The sequence below is a fragment of the Portunus trituberculatus genome, chromosome 10 (genome assembly GCF_017591435.1).
Source record: "Portunus trituberculatus isolate SZX2019 chromosome 10, ASM1759143v1, whole genome shotgun sequence".
Taxonomy (NCBI): domain Eukaryota; kingdom Metazoa; phylum Arthropoda; class Malacostraca; order Decapoda; family Portunidae; genus Portunus; species Portunus trituberculatus.
Genome location: NC_059264.1, coordinates 4,824,083 through 4,844,082, shown reverse-complemented (window position 1 = coordinate 4,844,082; position 20,000 = coordinate 4,824,083). Strand labels below are relative to the sequence as shown.

Below are 20,000 nucleotides of genomic sequence, written 5' to 3'. Positions count from 1 at the left end.
TAGTAGCAGTAGTATAAGTAGTAGTAGTAGTAGTAGTAGTAGTAGTAGTAGTAGTAGTAGTAGTAGTAAAATAGTTTCAGGTATTAAATCAGTGGCAGTAAAAGCAGTAGTTTCACAGATCATTTAGTAGTAGTAGAAGTAGTAGTAGTAGTAGTAGTAGTAGTAGTAGTAGTAGTAGTAGTAGTAGTAGTAGCAGTAACAGCAGCAGCAACATTAATAGCAGCAGCAAAAATGATAACACAATAGGATAAAAAAAATGTCCTTTACCCTCTTGAAGAATATTACGGTGAGCTGAGTTTTCGCAAAGTTGCGTGCGTTTTGCCTTAAGTTTTGCTTCATTTGAGGGAAGTTAAGGAGAGTTCTCTGTATTTGGGCCAAGTTTACTGGAAGGCAAAGTTAGGATTTAAACGCTCTTTGGAACACAGGCGCCGCGGTGGACGATGGTGAGTCAGGCCCCTTCAGAACTGCCGGTAAGGTCTTTGTGAGTCAGGAATCAAGGACACTATAAACAGCGGGAGTAAGTGCAGCGATAAGTGAATGACGAGAGGGAGAGGAAAGATGACCGAGGGAGATAAGGAAGAGGGAAAAGAATATCATGGAAGGAAATGTGAGTTGAGGTAGATAAATAATGGGAAATGGAGTGATAAAAGGGAAAAAATGGAGAATAGAAAGGAAAAATAGGAGGGAATAAAAGAGAAGTGACACACACACACACACACACACACACACACACACACACACACACACACACACACACACACACACACACAGTATCCAGATCATGTCATTCAAACTTATACGTATACAATTTATTTCCCAGCATATCATAGAAACAGAATAGCGCGAAATCCTTTCCTCCAGGCTGTCGCTGAATAAATAAACTCTCTCTCTCAATGCACAGGTGTCGAAAGATGTACCTGATTGGCAGACTATTGAAGCACACTATTCCCTTCACGTCACAGGTGTAAGATTACCTGAATGACAGACACAGGAGACAAATGTCTTTTTTAACCTGGCAAGACATTTATTTCCACCTACCTATATTTGAGACGATTTTCAAGTACTTTCACGTTTTCCATTAATTTATGTTTCCCAGCATTGCCATCTTTGCCAAATGGTCTGGAGTGTGGTGGAAGGTGCGGCACATTTTACCCCACTGCACATTTATTTCTACCTAACTCTGTGCCTTAGACAACTTCAGCTAACTTTTTAACAGCTTATGCTTCCTCCTCCGCCTCTGCCTCCTCTTCCTTGCATTCACCATCTCTGCCAAACTGTCCTAGACGGAGAAAGAAAGAGTGACAATCCAAGCTCTTGTCTTTGCCTGTACGTGAGTTTGGGCGTCTTTTAACCCACTTCGCTTCTAGTTAGAGCATTCACGGCTTCAATAACACGGTGCATGAGTGAAGAGGCGGCAGGGCACTTTTCACCCGGCTAGACACTTCTCTTTTTAATCCGCTACGCCTCTCGTACCTCAAGGAAACGAGGCTGTCGAGGCGAGATAAGGACCCGTTTACAAGAGCTGTCATTTGTGGGGCGGGGGCGGAAAGAGAGAGAGCGAGAGCGGGAGACACAAGAGGAGAGAGAAAACACAAGAGAGAGAGAGAGAGAGAGAGAGAGAGAGAGAGTAACACAGGCAACACAACGCAACACCGTCCTTGAGTTGACTTGTTGTCATAATGAGATTGTCCCTCGGCCGGGGCTCGTGTTATGAAACGACCGCCAGCTGCCCAAGATTATCCTCGCGCTGAATATGGAGCCTCAATAGATATTCTCAAGCGACCACCACCTGCTAAGGACGGGCCAACGTGCTGGTCTTGGCGCCGCGGGGGTGGAAGTCTCGCACTGCCTCAGACGCCTGGAATATCGAGGAGTCTTGAAGCTGCTGCCGCCACTCACGCGAGACGGTCCCTTCTTATCGTGTTTACACTTCCTGCCGTCCCACAAACTTAGATTGGACCAGAAACCAACCCACCGCTAGGATTGTTGGTACAGTTTGTGGATCCCCAGCTCTATTTTTTCGTCTGCTCTCTCTCTCTCTCTCTCTCTCTCTCTCTCTCTCTCTCTCTCTCTCTCTCTCTCTCTCTCTCTCTCTCTCTGGTCTTCCTGCCGCGTCTGAGTGGGGAAGAGCAGCCTCAAAAACCAAGCCAGTAAATAATGCTTATGAGTAAAGTCTCATTAAAAAGTGTAATGGCGGCTGTAGAGTTTCCTGTTGAGCTCTCTCTCTCTCTCTCTCTCTCTCTCTCTCTCTCTCTCTCTCTCTCTCTCTCTCTCTCTCTCTCTCTCTCTCTCTCTCTCTCTCTCTCTCTCTCTCTCTCTCTCTCTCTCTCTCTCTCTCTCTCTCTCTCTCTCTCTCTCTCTCTCTCTCTCTCTCTCTCTCTCTCTCTCTCTCTCTCTCTCTCTCTCTCTCTCTCTGATTCATTACACCATCTTACCGCTCACCTCTCCCTTAACCTCTCACTCGCTTCCCACACTCATGCCATGCGCCCTCCTTCAGCCTCTCATCCCTTCAACTTCCCCTTCTCTCTCTCTCTCTCTCTCTCTCCTTAACCCTAACCTTTGTCTCCCTCTCATCTCTCTCCTCGCTCCCCTCATGTCTGTAGGTCACTCCCTCAGGTTGTCTCCATCTTAAGCACCTCACACACGCTTCTCCCTTTCTCTCCCTTTCTCTCACTCTCTCAGTCACAGCCACGCTAACAGCAAGGTAACTTCCTCCCAGTGCTTCGTAACACGCTTACTACACACTGACATGCTATCCTCAGCCATCCTCCGCCTACTTATCTCTCTCTCTCTCTCTCATTCAGTGTTGTGATTCGTGTGACAAGCGGTGCCCTCTCCTGGATCACATAATTCGGCTGTGTTTATGTCACCTCTTGCTAACCCTTGCTTTCATATTGCTGCTGTTCTTCTTCTTCTTGTTTTAGCTTTTTATATGTAAGGTGGGAAAACTGGTCAAGGGCAACAGGAGTAAGATAAAGGCCCCACTTAGATGCTAGTCCCCGAAAAGATGAGAGAGGGTTAGTCAAAATTAAGGTATAAATGTCTTGAAACCTCCCTCTGTCCTCTTAAATGAGTTCAGGTAACAGGAAGAGGGAAATGCAGAAGCAGGCAGGGAGTTCCAGAGTGTACCAGAGAAAGAGACGAATGATTGAGAGTACTAGTTAACTTGCATTACAGAGGTGGACAAAATAGGATCTTGTAACTCTCCTCTCTCTTAAATGAGTTTAGATCACAGGAAGAGGGAAATACAGAAGCAGGCAGGGAGTTCCAGAGTGTACCAGAGAAAGAGACGAATGATTGAGAGTACTAGTTAACTTACATTACACAGGTAGACAAAATAGGATAAATGTCTTGTAACTTTCCTCCCTCTTAAATGTGTTCAGGTCACAGGAAGATGGAAACACAGAAGCAGGCAGGGAGTTCCATAATGCACCAAAGACTTATGTTAAATGATGATTCTTTTCTTCTGTTTCTTTTTCATTAATGTGTCATGAATTTGAGTGGTAAAATAAAGTGAACATCGAGTTTGTTTATTCATCTTTTCAGTTAGTTAGAGTAAAACTGTAGAGGGTAATGGAGTGTGTAATCGAGTGTGTTTATGCTCTGCCTCCTGCCAACCCTTGCTTTTATGGTGTTTTTGTGGTTCATGTTTGGTTAGGTTAGGTTAGGTTAGGTTAGGTTAGGTTTGGTTTGGTTTGGTCAGATTTGCTAGTTAATATGTGGTGAATTTTGGAGGTAAGGTAAGGTAAGGTGAATACTGAGTAATTATTTTTTTCCTTATTTGTTTATTTTTTTCTAGTTGAATGAAGTAAAATTTGAGAAGATAAATGCACTAATGAAGAGGGATCATGAACATTCAGAATCTGGCTTTTGTTATTCTTTGATTGAGTTGTATGGAGCAAAACTGAACGAGGTAATGAAGATAATGATGATAGTGAAGAGGGATCATAATTAGAGGTGTTTTCAGAGTGTTTACCTCCTCTTACTGACTCGCGCCACTGCTTTACTATTCTTGTGTTTTGATCTGTAGCAGTATTCTCTAATGTAAGGTCCGTATTCAGAAACGCTTTGTTCTATCACCGTGATTATTTTCCAGGAAATGATTAGCGGGACTCCAGAATAATGTAGAAACCTTGTCACTCTGCCTCTAGAACAGTAAAAACACCTTTAAAATCTCGTGTCAATTTAGATTAAGCCTTTTGAAATAGTGGAGGTGAAGCACAAAAAAGTGTTTGAAACGCCTCACCACGACTATTTCCAAGGCCACAGAGATGATTAGCGGGGTTTTCAAGAGTGTTTCTCCAGAATAATGTAGAAACCTTGTCACTTTGCTGCTAGAACAGTAAAAACACCTATAAAATCTCGCGTCAATTTAGATTAAGCCTTTTGAAATAGTGGAAGTGAAGCACAGAAGAGTTTGAAAATATAAGCCAAAGTCTCATACTCTGAAACACTTCCGCACCTCACCTTCACTATTCCAGAAGGTATTACTTGACGGGTTTTTCTTGGTGTTTTAATGGCTGTAGTGACAAATTAACGTGATTTCCGCGTTATGAAAATGAAATACTCTCTTCAGAACCCGAACAGTCATCTCTGTGGCCTTAGAAAATAGTCGTGGTGAGAGACTAAAATGTTTCTAAATACGACCCTAAGATGTGCTGGTGTGGTCTGGTGTGTTCCTGAAAAGACAATGATAATACTGACAATGAAAGGGTTGGAAGGGAGCGAAATAAAATGCTGAGATGAAGATAGAGATAAAAGTAATAATGAACGCCAATGATAGCACTGATAATGAAAGGGTTGGAACGGAACGAAATGAAATGTGAGATGAAGATAGTAAATGAAAGTAATTATGAATGCCACAATGAAAGTAATAATGAATGCCACCTGTTAACCCTTTCACTCTCAGACTTTATAGTTTTCCTTTAACATTCAAATTTCAAGTCACGTTTTGTTGTGGTGATCTTCTAGAAATAGTTTTGTAGCGTAAAAAAAGAAATTATCAACTTCTCTCCTCCTTCTTAATCCCTCTTCTTTCCCTCTTCTTCCCCCTCTTCCAATCTTCCCTCCTTTCTCTCCTTAATCTTTACGCCAGCGATTTTACAGATTCATGAAGGGAAAGAAAGGCTGACGTAAACGGTAAACAGTAAACGGTAAACGGGTCAACAAAATCACTCCTGGCGAGAACTGAAGACCTGTGCAGAATTAGAAGTCAAAAGCGGTGAATTTCCAGACTGTTTTACCTGTTGTCACTTACCGACCTCCCCTTCACGGTAACACTAACTTATTAACCACTACGAACACTCTCTTGGATGAAATAATGTTAAATTGTTCGAGGGGTAATAAAAATAATTGTAATGGTGATAACAGTGATAACCACCATGAATATTAATCCCTTCAGTACCATGACGCGTTTCCATATTTGTTCTGCTTACTATTTAGTGATTTTGTACAACTTCACAAACTTATGTGGGATCAAAATAGTGAAGACTGTGGCCATTAATCTTCTGACCTCTCTAGACCCTTCCTCATGTCAATAAAATGGTCTAATCGTACACAAATCTCAAGGTAGAAATGTGTCCCAGTACTGAAGGACTTGAAAGACAACTATGGAAAGGAGGCGTTCCCACGTAGCATGAGTTTAGCGTGACTTAAATCTAACACAATTGTTGATGTGGCGCCATAAGTCAGTTAGTCACCTGCACAACTTCATCAAGGATTAAGGCGTGAATTGCAAAAAGTCTCAAGGTGATTAAATGATTGGGTGCGAAAATGTGAGGACATGTAATTTAACTGACTTGTTTCATATTAATCGTTGGTGTAACTTAATAAGGAACTGGAGTTGATAGAATTGATAAGAACCACTAATTATTGAGCGGTGTCTGATGTAAGGTGATTATAAATAGATACACACTTAGTTAACACTCCCACTGCAAGAACTGATGAGTAAAACATGAAAACTTTATAAGCATTTGCAAGAAAGAACGCGAGTGAAACGAAGTCTTTTTTGCAAGTTTTATCTAGTATGAAAGTCAGATGTGGCTGTTGAACAAGTAAGGATGTCTCGCAGAAATAAGTAATTGGAAAAAAAAATGTACTAGATGGCAGTCAGAAATGTAGTTTACTGTATTCAAATGATCCCATCTTTGTTTTGATAGTGGTGATTTTAATGATGATGTAAATAGGAACTGTATTCTATAAACTGAACCCTAAGAATTATGAAATGTGGGAGAAATTTTGACAAGATGAGAAGAAGTAAGATTCGCAAAAACACTTACTGAAACTATACTTAAATAATTCCAGTTTTTTCTTTCTTTCTTCTCTAATGATTGCAACTATTAATGGTGTAAATAGGACTAGAATTGTGTAAAATAAATTGTAACATTTCCAAAGACGCGAACAAAACAGTATTCAAATAATCCCATCCTTTATTTATGATTATAGTTTTGCTGGTGTTTGAATATGACTCGTACTGTACATAATGATGCCAACAATTATGAAATACAGAAAAAAATTGACCTCGTGAGATGAAGTTTCGTTTCCAAAGACTCCAACAAAGCAGTATTCAAATAATTTCATCTTTTTTAGTGATTGTAGTTTTGTCATTGTTTAAACAGGACTCCCATTGCATAAAATAAATCCAGCAGTTATCAAATACAAGAAAAATTTGCCTATGTAGATAAGTAACATTTCCAAGCACTTTTACAAAACAGTATTTAAATCATTCCATTTTTTCTATGACTATAGTTTTGTTAATTGTTTGAATAAGACTCATATATATTAAATGAAGCCAACAAATATGAAATGCAGGAAGATTTTTGACTGTGTGAGGTAAAGTAACGTTTTCAAAGACCCGAACAAAACAATACTCAAATAATTCCATCTTTTTTGTGTTTGTAGTTTTACTGATCACTTGAAAGGACTCGTATTGTGTGAAATAAACTCAACAATTATCAGATACAAGAAAAATTTGCCTATGTGAGATAAGTAACATTTCCAAATACCTTTACGAAACAATATTCAAATAATTCCATCTTTTTATGACTGTAGTTTTGCTAATTGTTTGAATCAGACCCAAATATGTAGAATCAACTCAGCAATTATGAAATACAGGAAAAATTTTGACTCTGTGAGGAAAAGTAACATTTCCAAACACCTTTAAGAAGTGATATTCAAATAATCCCATCCTTATTATGATTGTAGTAGTTCTATTAATGATTTGAATAAAAATCGAATTGTATAAAACCAAGCCAACAAATGTGAAATACAGAAAAAAATTTGACTCAGTAAGATAAACTAACATTTCTAAAGCCACGAATTAAACAATATTCAAATAATTCCTGTTTTTTTTTTCTTTTTCTTTTTTTTTATAATCGTAACTTTGAAACACAGATGTAGGGAGGTGAGTTTATTCCCGACTAGTAAACGGTAAACGCTGAACGGTAAACGGGTCAACTCTTCTCCTCCTCCAGCTTGTCTGAATGTCTGAACAAATCGTAACTGTATCAATCATTCGACACAGGACACGTATTACATTAAGTTAACCCAAGAATTATGACATACGGGAAACATTATGACTAGGTAAGGTGAAGAAGCATTTCCAATTGACACGTACACAACAACATGCTTCCTGATTGGCCAGACTCGTCGAAAAACAAGAGTAAGGGAACATAAAGAGTGAAAAATTTGCCTAAACGAATTAACCTAAGAATTATGAAATACGGCAAACATTAGGTAAGGTGAAGCATTTCCAAGTGACACGTACACAAAAACATGCATCCTGATTGGCCAGACTCGTCGAAAAACAAGACGAAGGGAAAATAAATAGGACAAATTTGCCTATGCGACTTTACAAGACTTCTTAAGGTAGCGAATATTGTTGTGTTACGAGAAGGGATAAGGTTTCTCTTCATATTTTCTTCCTTGTATTAATATATGGATGGTAGGGAAGGAAGGAGGGCTGGGTGGAGAGGTGGATGGGTGGGGGTGGCTGGTGTGGAGGGAAGAGAGAGGGAAAGATGGAGGGAAAATTGGTATGAGAGTGGAAAAAATATTGAGGGTAACCTAAAAATTATAATGATGTTTTCGTCTCTCTCTCTCTCTCTCTCTCTCTCTCTCTCTCTCTCTCTCTCTCTCTCTCTCTCTCTCTCTCTCTCTCTCTCTCTCTCTCTCTCTCTCGTTAAAAGTATGTATGAATAATTAAACGACTTGTGGTATTTTTTGTTAGTGTGTGTGTGTGTGTGTGTGTGTGTGTGTGTGTGTGTGTGTGTGTGTGTGTGTGTGTGTGTGTGTGTGTGTGTGTGTGTGTGTGTGTGTGCGACCGCGTGTGTATTCATGAGCTTCGTAATTATGTTGAAATAAAGGTTTGTGTCTATTCAAGTAGAGAGAGAGAGAGAGAGAGAGAGAGAGAGAACACCGATTGAGTTAGTGATTAAATAGATGATAACATGTCAATAACCCGTCTCTCTCTCTCTCTCTCTCTCTCTCTCTCTCTCTCTCTCTCTCTCTCTCTCTCTCTCTCTCTCTCTCTCTCTCTCTGCCCCCTTTCCATTAAAATCTACCTCCTTTCAATCCTTAGCAAAATAAAAATGAAAAAAATCAAAGAAAACGGGGCTCTCATCAAAGTCTTAAGGGGAAACTTTCTTAATTCTCAGTCCGGGTACGATTCGCTCTCTTCCTCTCCGTTGTCACTTTTACCCTTGTATTAATAGGCCAGGTACCTCTCTCTCTCTCTCTCTCTCTCTCTCTCTCTCTCTCTCTCTCTCTCTCTCTAGGATCAGGTGGTGAATAAGGAATAAAGAGAGAGAGAGAGAGAGAGAGAGAGAGTAATATGGTGAAGGAGATAGCTAATTATGTGTTATCTTGCACCCTCCCTACTCTCTCTCTCTCTCTCTCTCTCTCTCTCTCTCTCTCTCTCTCTCTCTCTCTCTCTCATAACCCGGCAAGAGGAAGATAGTGGCGGCAGTGATTAGAACTAAAGCGTTTTGGCTTCTAGGATTACACGCGCTTGTCAGAGAGAGAGAGAGAGAGAGAGAGAGAGAGAGAGAGAGAGAGAGAGAGAGTTTATGAAGAGCGTTTAGTAGAACCTTTGCCATTTATTCCTTTCATCATCATCTCTCTCTCTCTCTCTCTCTCTCTCTCTCTCTCTCTCTCTCTCTCTCTCTCTCTCTCTCTCTCTCTCTCTCTCTTCCCTTCTGTAGTCATAATCCTTTTACGACGTACTTCTCCTCTTCTTGTTCCTCCTCTCCTCCTCCTCCTCCTCCTCCTCCTCCTCCTCCTCCTCCTCCTCTCTTTCCTCACTCATGTCACTCGTTTGTCTCTCATTGGGTTCCAGACTCTCTCTCTCTCTCTCTCTCTCTCTCTCTCTCTCTCTCTCTCTCTCTCTCTCTCTCTCTCTCTCTCTCTCTCTCTCTCTCTCTCTCTCTCTCTCTCTCTCTCTCTCTCTCTCTCGATCTATCTCAGCTTTAAACACCCGCAGCTACACACACACACACACACACACACACACACACACACACACACACACACACACACACACACAAATAATCTCTCTTGTTTTAACTCACGTGGTCTCAATTTACTCACTAATGAAGACCTATGTGTGTGTGTGTGTGTGTGTGTGTGTGTGTGTGTGTGTGTGTGTGTGTGTGTGTGTGTGTGTCAATCGCAACTTCATCTCAAGATCTATAAGAATTCTGGTTTTCGATATGTGGCTAGTTGGTAATATTCTCTCTCTCTCTCTCTCTCTCTCTCTCTCTCTCTCTCTCTCTCTCTCTCTCTCTCTCTCTCTCTCTCTCCCCTATCGTCCATATCGTTCAATCACTTCTAGTTTGTCAGTTTTTTTTTTTTCTTTTTCGTTTGTTTATTTGTTACTCGTGTTTGTCAGTCAGTCAGTCAGTCAGTCAGTCAGTCAGTTAGTCAGCATGTTGTCTATTTAGTTAAGTGTTTCAGTCATTCAGTTTGGTATTCATTGTTTCAGGTAATCAGTCAGTCAGTCAGTCAGTCAGTCAATCAGTCATTCAGTAGTTAATCAATAAGTCAGCCAGTCATTTCTGTAGTTAATTAACCAGTAAGTAAATTTATCACTCAGTCACTTAGTCATATACCAGTAGTTAGTAATTAGTCACTCACCCAGTCATCCAATCAAACAATTAATCAATCAGTCATCCAGTCAACCAATTAGTCACTCGGTCATCCATTCAAGCAATTAGTCAGTGAGTCATGCCAGTAGTCAACCAGTTAGTAAGTCAGCAATAAATCACTTAGTCAGTCAGTCAGTAGCGCAGACAGCCATTGGTTCGATCAGTCACTGCCACACCCACTCATTCAGCCAGCCAGCCAGCCAGCCAGCCAGCCAACCAGACAAACAGACAGACAGCTTGAGGGATCACCACGCAGGCAGCAGGGCGAGAAGACAGACCCACAGAAGAAGAAACAGATTGTAAAAGATAAATAAACAGACAGATATGCAGAGACAGATAGAAAGAGAGCCAGATTTATAGACAGACACACGGAGAAAGAGGCAGATAAATTGATAGACAGATAGATACGCGAACAGACACCTAGATAGATAATAAGAATAAGAATAGACAGAGAGACATAGAAGGTGACAGATAAATAGATAGGCAGACAGGCATGCAAACAGACAGATAGACAGATAGATAGAAAATTAACCAAATTGATAGACAAAAACAAAGAACTGGATTGTAGAGACGTGAATAGACAGACAGACAGACAAGTTAGACAGAAGAGAAACACTAACAGAAAGACAGATAGACAGGGAGAAAACAACTAAATTAAACAAACAGAAGCTAAACGAGGAAGTAGATAAACAGTCAGACAAACTAAGAGAAAAATTAACCACTAAAACAGCCACGAGAGACAGAAAAGGAGACAGATGATGAAAGACAAACATTAAGACAAACAGCTGAGATGAAATGCAGGGGTAGACACGCAAACAAGCAGAAAAACAGCAATACAAATGAATGTGAATAGAGACAGCAAACGGGCAAAGTGAAGGTAAACATAGAAAATAAGCTGAATAGACAGCTAAACCAAACAAACAGACAGCCAGATAGACAGGAATACAAATGAATAGGAAGACAGAAAGCAAGAAAACAAATGAAGAGAAATAAGATAAGCTGAATAGACAGCTAAACCAACAAACAGACAGCCAGACGGACATACAAAAAGGCGAACAAACAGACGAACAGACAGCAAAAACAAATGAATAGAAAGACAGCAAACAGGCAAATGAAGAAAGATGAAAAGAGCTAAACAGACAGCTAGACAGACAGACAGACAGACAAACAAACAAACACAAAGACGAACAAACGGAGAAACAGACAATATAAATAAACAGAAAGACAGACTGGCAAATGGAGAAAGATAAAATGAGCTAAACAGACAGACAGACAGCTAGAAAGACAGACAGACAGACAGACAGACAGACAGCTGAACCCTTTGCAACATCGTCAAAATCAACTTTACACTCAATATAAGATTTGCACCTCAACTTGACAAGAGAAGTTTTAGAAAGACGCTGAATAAAGAATTACTTCATCTATATTGAGAGAGAGAGAGAGAGAGAGAGAGAGAGAGAGAGAGAGAGAGAGAGAGAGAGGGAGAAGGAGAAGGAGGGGAAGAATTGGGCATGAAAAATTGATAGGTTATTAAAAGTAAAATAGAAAGTGAATTAATGGAATGAGGAGAAAGGATAAGAATTGAAGTGAATAAAGGAGAATAAGAAGAAAACGGAGAAGAAATGGAAAGAAAAAGAAAGAAGAAGGAAAAGGAATGGAAAAAGGAATTGTAGAAAGAGCTGATATGAGTGGCAACCAACAGAGAGAGAGAGAGAGAGAGAGAGAGAGAGAGAGAGAGAATCAGGTTGAAAGATAGTGAAATTTTGTACCTTGCACTGGAATATGAGTCAGGATTTTGAGAAATGATGGTGCACTGTGTACATTCGTCACACACACACACACACACACACACACACACACACATAGCATATTCCATACACGTTACTTTCGTAGTCCTCAAAAAATGGAAATGTGTGTGTGTGTGTGTGTGTGTGTGTGTGTGTGTGTGTGTGTGTGTGTGTGTGTGTGTGTGTGTGTGTGTGTGTGTGTGTGTGTGTGTGTGTGTGTACGTGAATCATCTGACAGGTTCATCAACTGTGCGTGTTTATGTTGTGTCGATGATAATGATGTGTGTGTGTGTGTGTGTGTGTGTGTGTGTGTGTGTGTGTGTGTGTGTGTGTGTGTGTGTGTGAGTTTTGATATTATAGTTATTGTTTTTATTTACATCATTTCTCTCACCATTATCAAGCCAATGAACAAAAACACAAACAAAACCAAATATATAAAAAACTTAAAAACCCACAAAATCAAACGAAAGATAAGAAAACACAAACTTTCAACTATTCACAAACTATTCCTCTCACCCGCTCACCCAAATTGCGCCTCTCACTCTGTCCATACGAGGGCAGGAAGAGCAAGAGAGAGCAAGTGAGTGAGAGTGGTAAGAATCAGATCGCATACCGCCTCTCTTAGCTGAATCACCCCTCTCTCTCGGCGCCAACAGAAAACGGGAGAGCGATGTCTTGAGATTGAGTAAGATTTGGTGTGGCAGTGAGAAAGACTTGAAGGGAATATGAAGAACTGGCCTCCTCCTCCTCCTCCTCCTCCTCCTCCTCCTCCTCCTCCTCCTCCTCCTCCTCCTCCTCCTCCTCTGTATTCTTCTCAAGTTTGCCGACAGCCAGTTTGCCGTAGAATATGTATGAATGTCTTATAAGAAAATCCACGTCAAATCTCCTATTCTCTCTCTCTCTCTCTCTCTCTCTCTCTCTCTCTCTCTCTCTCTCTCTCTCTCTCTCTCTCTCTCTCAACCTCGTATTACATTTTGTTGTCTTGTTCTCTCATGTTCCTTCTCCTTCTGTTGTTGTTGTTGTTGTTGTTGTTGTTTATCTTCTTTTTTCTTCTCTTTTCATGTTATTGTTCTTGTTCTTCTTGTTTGTTTGTTTCTTCTTCTCTAGTGGTCTTCTTTCTTTCTTTCTTTCTTTCTTTCTTCTTTTCTTCTTCTTCTTCTTCTTCTTCTTCTTTTCTTTTCTTTTCTTCCTCCTCCTCCTCCTCCTCCTCCTCCTCCTCCTCCTCCTCCTCCTCCTCCTCCTCCTCCTCCTCCTCCTCCTCCTCCTCGCATCCCTGCAATGTTTCTCACTTCTGTTTAGATTGCGTAGTTTATCACAAATAGTTTAGTAAGGATCAACTTGTCTGCTGCTGTTTGTTCTTCCATTTTTGTTCCTCCTCCTCCTCCTCCTCCTCCTCCTCCTCCTCCTCCTCCTCCTCCTCCTCCTCCTCCTCCTCCTCCTCCTGCCAAGTATCCAAGTATGAAGCGTAAAAACTTTCGTTCCTATTTGCTCTTACCCGCAGAGAGAGAGAGAGAGAGAGAGAGAGAGAGGGGTGTTCTCTCCCGCTCGCCTCTCATAACATTAGTAAAGATTCGTGGAAGAGAAAAGCCAACGAGAACAGAACAGTAACTCTCTCTCTCTCTCTCTCTCTCTCTCTCTCTCTCTCTCTCTCTCTCTCTCTCTCTCTCTTGGTACGTAAATAAATGACCTTTCGCATCTTTCTGCCTACCTGAGTGACTAATTAGGGTGAGGTGTGCGCCAGGTGGACCCTTCATTAGTAATTAGTACCTGTGAATTGAAGGATCATTAAGAAGCATGCGATTCACAATGTATTTTTTCCATCGTCCAGCTGTGTGTGTGTGTGTGTGTGTGTGTGTGTGTGTGTGTGTGTGTGTGTGTGTGTGTGTGTGTGTGTTTCGTACCAGGGGATTAAATGCTTACCTTAACTTAATTTCGTTCTGACAGACAGAGAGAGAGAGAGAGAGAGAGAGAGAGAGAGAGAGAGAGAGAGAGAATGTGTGCAGTGGTGGTTATTGTCAACAGTATCCTCATAATAACTCTGTCTCTCTCTCTCTCTCTCTCTCTCTCTCTCTCTCTCTCTCTCTCTCTCTCTCTCTCTCTCTCTCTCTCTCTCTCTGCAACACACATGCCATAGAAATAATGAGAAATTGATTTGAAAGCTGGATAATCCTTTAGCTCTGACACACACACACACACACACACACACACACACACACACACACACACACACACACACACACACACACAGGAATCGTACAGGTGTATTGTATTCTCTCAGGTGAATATTTAATTAGGTTACAGCGAACACTTTTGAATATTAATTAAGATACAGGTGACAGAGGACCACCACCACCACCACCACCACCACCACCACCACCACCACCACCACCACCACCACCACCACCACCACTGTTTGACTACATTATATTATATTTCCTCGCCACCAAATCCTGACTCACTGAAATTAATCATGGTGGTGTTCGTGTCCGTGATTGTCCGTCCGTCCTTCCTGCTTACAAGTGGCGTACGTGTTTCTGTCCTTCCTCGCCTTCTTCATGTCCTTTTTTTCTTGTGCCTGGTCGGGAAGTACTTTTTTTTTTTTTGGGGGGGGCGATTATTTGTAAAAGTGAGTCTGTATTTATTTTATTCTTGTTCTTATTCATGGTACGTGTTTCTGTCCTTTATTTTGTGTTTTGAGTCCTTTGTTCCTGTGTTTGGTTTGATGTACGTGTTTTTTTGGTTTGTTTTGAGAAATGGGTCAATATTTATTTTTTCCCTAATTCTAATTTATGATGTATATTTCGTGTCCTTGTCCTTTATTGCTTTTTTTTTTTTTTAGATGTTTGATTTCGAAATACGTGTTTTTTTTTTCAGGGAAATAAGTCAATGATCTTTTTCTTTCATCTTTTCTTGTTTTTTCTTTTTTTTTACATCGTTTCCTGTTTTGCAAGTGGCGTACGTGTTTCTGTCCTTCGTCGCCTTCTTCATGTCCTTTTTTTCCTGTGATGGGTTGGGAAGTACGTGGAATTTTAGGGTTATTTGTAAAAGTGAGTCATTATTCATGGTACGTGTTTTGTCCTTTGTCTTGTGTTTTCGTGTCCTTTGTTCCTGTGTTTGGTTAAGAAGTACGTGATTTTTTTTAGGCTTGTTTGTAGAAAAAGTTAATATTTCTTATTTTCTTCTAATTTATGATGTATATTTCGTTTTTTTTTTTTTTGTCCTTTATCGCCTTTTTTTTTATTTATGTGTTTGATTTGGAAGTACGTGTTTTTTTTCTTTTTTTAGGGAAATAAGTCAATAATTTTTTCTTTTCCTGTTTTGTTTAATCTTTTTTCTCATCGTTTTTTTTTTTTTTTTGTTTGCCGGTGGCCTACCTTGTTAAATCGTAATATCATACAACAAATCTCAAGAATCAACCTTCTTTCCCCGCCAGTTATACACCTTGAGTGGCTAATAAAGCAAAGGAAAAACTATTGAGATTAACCCTGAATTGCGCAAGCCTTGTATGTCAGCACTTAAGTCACAAGCCTTCGTAATCTCCAATCACAAATGCCCTTCTATAATCCCTCTTAAAATTACAAAGGCTACTTTTTTCTCAGTTTCAATTAAGTGAGCAGAAGTTGACTCCAGTTAATCTTTTTTTTGTATATTTTTTTCCTTGTATTTGATAATTTGGTATGGTTTTGCTACATTTGTTAATCCTCAATATACTCTCTCTCTCTCTATCTGTCTCTCTCTCTCTCTCTCTCTCTCTCTCTCTCTCTCTCTCTCTCTCTCTCTCTCTCTCTCTCTCTCTCTCTCTCTCTCTCTCTCTCTCTCTCTGAACACAGTTATTTCTCTTTCTTCTTTATCTTTAAACCTAAATTGATCCTTCTATCTTTCTTTTTTTTTCCTTTTCTTCCTTTTCTTTCTTCTTCGTTGTCTTTCTTCTATCTTCCTTTTCTTTCTTCTTTTTTTCTTCTTTCTTTCTGTATTTTGTCTTTTCTATCTTCCTTTTCTTCCTCACAATCTTTACATATCTACCTATTTATCTATCTATCTGTTTGTCTGTCTCTCTGTCTATCTGCTGACTTATCTGTCTACCTACTTATCTATTTATCCATCTATCTATCTATCTATCTATCTATCTATCTATCTATCTATCTGTTTATCTACCTCTCTATATTCCCGCTAGGTCATTTCTTTCATCTATAATCCCCAAACGACAAACGGTTTCCAAATCCTCATTAAAAGTAGACACGCCAATAATTCCAATTTTTCTACAATCATTAATTCCACAGGTATCAGTATTAAAAAAGTACCCCCCACCACCACCACCACCACCACCACCACCATACCCTCACCCAGTCCAACCTCGCTCTTTCCCATATATATTCTCTCTCTCTCTCTCTCTCTCTCTCTCTCTCTCTCTCTCTCTCTCTCTCTCTCTCTCTTACACCTCAGGTGTGCTCATCTATTTCAGCTGATTTTCGTCTATTTCAACAGGTAATGATTTTATTCGGTGGAAAAGTCTTTTTTTTTTTTTCTTGTTTTGATTTGTCTTCAGTGTTTCTCAGAAGTTTAAATTCAAGATTAATTGTTCATTTGTATAATTGTGTGATTTTTCTTTTTACCTGTTAATGAGATGGGTTTGTTGTGTGTGTGTGTGTGTGTGTGTGTGTGTGTGTGTGTGTGTGTGTGTGTGTGTGTGTGTGTGTGTGTGTGTGTGTGTGTGTGTGTCTGTGTTGGTTCGTTCGTGCAATCATTCATCACGTTAATTGCATGACTGTCTCTTATTTCTATCATCATCATCATCATCATTATCATTATCACTATCATGAAATTTCAGTGAATCATGCTTGGAATGTTAATTAAAGCGGAGTAGTAGTAGTAGTAGTAGTAGTAGTAGTTGTTGTTGTTGTTGTTGTTGTTGTTGTAGTAATAGTAGTAGTAGTAGTAGTAGTAGTAGTAGTAGTAGTAGTAGGGAGGCGTTGGCGTAGTGGATAAGGTGGTGAGCGTGGGATCGAACAGACATCCATGCGTAGGTTAGAATCTTACCACGTACCGCCTTAAAACTTTGCCATTTGTTGAGTGGTTTAAAGATACCTACATGTCACCATGATGCCCAAGTTCTAGGTGGAAGTGTAATTGCCTTACACCAAAGATGAGCTTGGGTGGTGATATGAGCCCTGATATTGGTACCACTATAGATAAAATTGCCTGCGCCGATAATGGGTGGAAGCTGAACAGCACTTCCCATACTCTTCAAGTAGACCTACAGGCGCTATACGTCATAACATTAAATAGAAAAGTAGTAGTAGTAATAGTTGTAGAAGTAGTAGTAGTAGTAGTAGTAGTAGTAGTAGTAGTAGTAGTAGTAGTAGTAGTAGTAGTAGTAATTACAGTAACTCTAAAGAACTAAAAAGGAGAATTATAACAACAGCAACAACAACAGTAATGCTAAAGATTTATGCTACGTAGTGGGTTTGGTACATCTGTTTGTTGTGTATCTGTCTTTCTGTGTGTGTGTGTGTGTGTGTGTGTGTGTGTGTGTGTGTGTGTGTGTGTGTGTGTGTGTATCTTATCTATCTATCTATCTGTCTGTCTGTCTGTCTGTCTCACATGTTTTCACACCAAAATAACACGCTCTGAAATTTTCGCACTTTATCAAAAGTTATCAGTGAAAAAAAAAAAAAAAACATCTGGGAAAAAATCCACTTCAAAAATTTGAGTACGTTTGGATTTCTTTTTTTTTTTTTTCCTCCTTTTTTCTATGACCTGTGTTGTTGTTTTTTTCTATTTCTTTTTTGTTTTACCTCATTTTTTCATGCATTTCTAGAATCATGGTGGAAAAGTAACAATCATATTAGAACATTTTTGGAACCTTATGACAGTAAAAATAAATTATATCTTTTATTACTAGTTTTTATGTGTAATTATTTTTTTAGCCTTAAAATCAGTATCGTGAAAAATTATAAAGTCAACAATTTATCTTTTCCACCTGACTTTTCCTATAATGATTTGTTATTAGCGATTCCCTCCATTACTAGTCTTTTTAATATATATATATATATATATATATATATATATATATATATATATATATATATATATATATATATATATATATATAATTCCCTACAACATTACTTTTTTTAGCCTTATAATTATAAAGTCATCAACAATTTAACTTTTTAATATGACATTTTTCCTATAATGATTTGGAACTTGGCGATATTTGTACCTTAGTTTTCCAATTAATTATGTTCTACAAATTATAAATATACCATCTTATCCACTCGTGTGTGTGTGTGTGTGTGTGTGTGTGTGTGTGTGTGTGTGTGTGTGTGTGTGTGTGTGTGTGTCTGGACAACTTTTATTTTTTGTTTTTCTTTTTATGTAAGAGAGGACTGGCCAAGGGCAACAAAAATATAAAGAAAAAAATCCCCGATCAATTGCCAGTCTCCTTATAGAGCCGATAGAATTAACCAAGCGATTTTTTATTCTATGTAGGGAAGAGGGCCAGACAAGGGCAAAAAAAATATATATATAAAAAAGACCCGCTTGATAGGAGCAAATATCTACTTTTCTTTATCTCTTTATTTTTTACAATACTCTAACCACTGACCAAAGAACCACAAGTGTTAAATATGAGTATAACTGTAAAACAAGCCTCTGAATGTGATAGATGTGGCAATACAAGACTTGGAGTTATAAAGGCGTGTAGTGGAATCACGGCAGGTTAATTAGCAAGAGTTACACAATCATTAACAGTGAAAGGATTAACGCACCTTGCATGTCTTTCCCAGATGAACATGAGATTAATTAGATGTTATATAGTTATTGGTGAGAGAATTATCAATGTACCAATGTTTTCTCCAGGTAAATATAATATCAATTAGGAGTTATACAGTTGATAGTAAGAGTTATTAATATATCTTCTTCACTTCAGCGTAAGATTAATTAGGAAATATAGTTACCTGTAAAAACTTATCAATATACTTACGTCTTCTCCTGGTAAATATAAATTCGATTTTTTTTTCTATGCAAGAGGGAAAACCAGCTAAAGGCAACAAAGGATTAAAAAAAAAAGCCCACTTGAAATGCCAGTTCCCTTAAATATTAAATAGAGTTAGCCAAAAGTCAATAACAAATGTCTTGACACCTCCCTCTTAAAAGGAGTCAAGCCGTAGGAAGATGGAAATACAGAAGCAGGCAGGGAGTTCCAGAGTTTACCGAGAAAGGTATGAATGATTAAGAGTGCTGGTTAACTCTTGCATTATAGAGTTGGACAGAATAGGGATGAGAGGAAGAAGGAAGCCTTGTGAGATATACATTTAATATCAAGATAGTTATTAATACATCTTCCTCTTATTCAGTCCAACGTAGAATTAATAAGATTTATATTTATTAGTAAGAAAGTTTTATTAATCCACCTTCCGCCTCTCCTTCAGCCTAATTAGGAGACACAGTTATTAGTAAGACATTTATTAACATACTTTCTGCGTCTCCTTCAGGTGTCAGCCGTGGACGGGGACGCAGGGGGCCACGGCAAGGCTGGTGTACTCCCTCTCTGGTGACGGCGTGCACCATAACTCCTCCCTCTCTTACTTCTCCGTCGACCCCGCCACTGGTGCTCTCAGTCTGCTGAAGGTGAATTGTGATTGCTTGGAGTAGACTAAAAAAAAGTGTGATTAAAAGATTAGTATTGAGTAGAATGTACGGAAAGGGAAAGAAAGGAATGAAAGGAAAGGCAAATGAGTAAAAGATTGCATGGTGATTGACAGAAGATTGAAAAATGTGTAAGAGAAAGAATTAGAATTGAAAAGAATTGAAAGTAAAGGGAAAGTAAAGGAAGGGAAGAGAAGGGAAAGGAAGGGAAGAGAAATAAAGAAAGGAAAGGAAAATTAGTAAAAGATTGCAAGGTGATAGATAGAAGATTAAAAAAAAAAAAGTGTGACAGGAAAGAATAGAATTGAATAGAATTGAAAGTAAGAGAAGAGAAGGGAAGAGAAAAAAAGGAGTGAAAGGAAAGAAAATAAGTAAAAAGATTGCATGGTGATGGAGAGAAGATTGAAAAAAGTATAAGAGA

General features: G+C 39.1%; 1 pseudogene; it reads left to right on the top strand.

The window, feature by feature from the left end:
- The window catches only part of LOC123501848, a 363,959-nt pseudogene that overhangs the window by 239,275 nt on the left and 104,684 nt on the right, over positions 1–20,000 (top strand).